This window comes from Trachymyrmex septentrionalis, unplaced genomic scaffold (assembly GCF_001594115.1).
Source record: "Trachymyrmex septentrionalis isolate Tsep2-gDNA-1 unplaced genomic scaffold, Tsep1.0 scaffold19, whole genome shotgun sequence".
Taxonomy (NCBI): Eukaryota; Metazoa; Arthropoda; class Insecta; order Hymenoptera; family Formicidae; genus Trachymyrmex; species Trachymyrmex septentrionalis.
Window position 1 is genome coordinate 2,725,187 of NW_017305071.1, and position 993 is coordinate 2,726,179.

The following is a 993-nucleotide window of genomic DNA, read 5'->3' on the forward strand; positions in this document are numbered from 1 at the left end:
ATTTAATATACACGTTCATTATATTTAAGTAACTACTGTAACTTAATTTTCAGTTAAATCAGTCATTACTTTTAATTTTGTTCATAATCACGAGCTTCATTTACATGTAAAGAAAGCTCGTGGTTACATTTCTAACAGTGTATTAATTCAATGCAATTTTACAGCCGGCGTTCACCAGTATATTTCACTTAACTTTAACTGTCATTAAGTAAACACTCCCTTACGTTCATTGCGGGATACAAATATGCAAACATTAATATTTAGGCAAGAGTCTCTTCATTCTTTTCAACTCTCATTTAAATTTGTCAAAAACCCCTTTTCTATTTGTAATATAGTTTCTATTTGTAGTATAGTTTATGCTACAGTCTGTAAAGACATTGAGAATCATTTAAATTCACATTAAAATTATCAGCAAATAACTACAAAGTCACATTTTTCTTCAATTAGCAAAGTTATTGAGAAATTAAAAACTTTACTAATTGAAGAATCCATTTTGCATAACAGAGAAAACTCCACATATATATTCTTTTAAAAATCCGTTAAACTTGAAACTTTAAAGAAATCGTGTTTCTTCAACGTTCAGATCTGTATTTTTGCTTAACATAGAATGTCACGAATTGTCTTCATTAATACGAATACATTTCATCATAATTTTATTTAGTGACAGCGGAGAAAATTAAACCCTACAGTCTCATCGAGACTCATGAGACATCGAGAACATGGCGGGAATTAACATGGGACGCACCGTAGAATAATTTTATTAAATTTTTATGTCATTATTAAATGCAGGTTTAAGGCAGGTACTGAAAGAGCTAATGGCGAATAAGGAAAGCGAATTCTATTATATTTCGGTAAACACTTCATCCATGAAGTATTATCGCTCGGCGCGTGTATTACGCGCTACATCAAGATTATCCAATTGTGATATATAATAGAGTGTTGATCTTGTTAATATATTCTTGTTAGTATATTGTTAATATATATATATATATA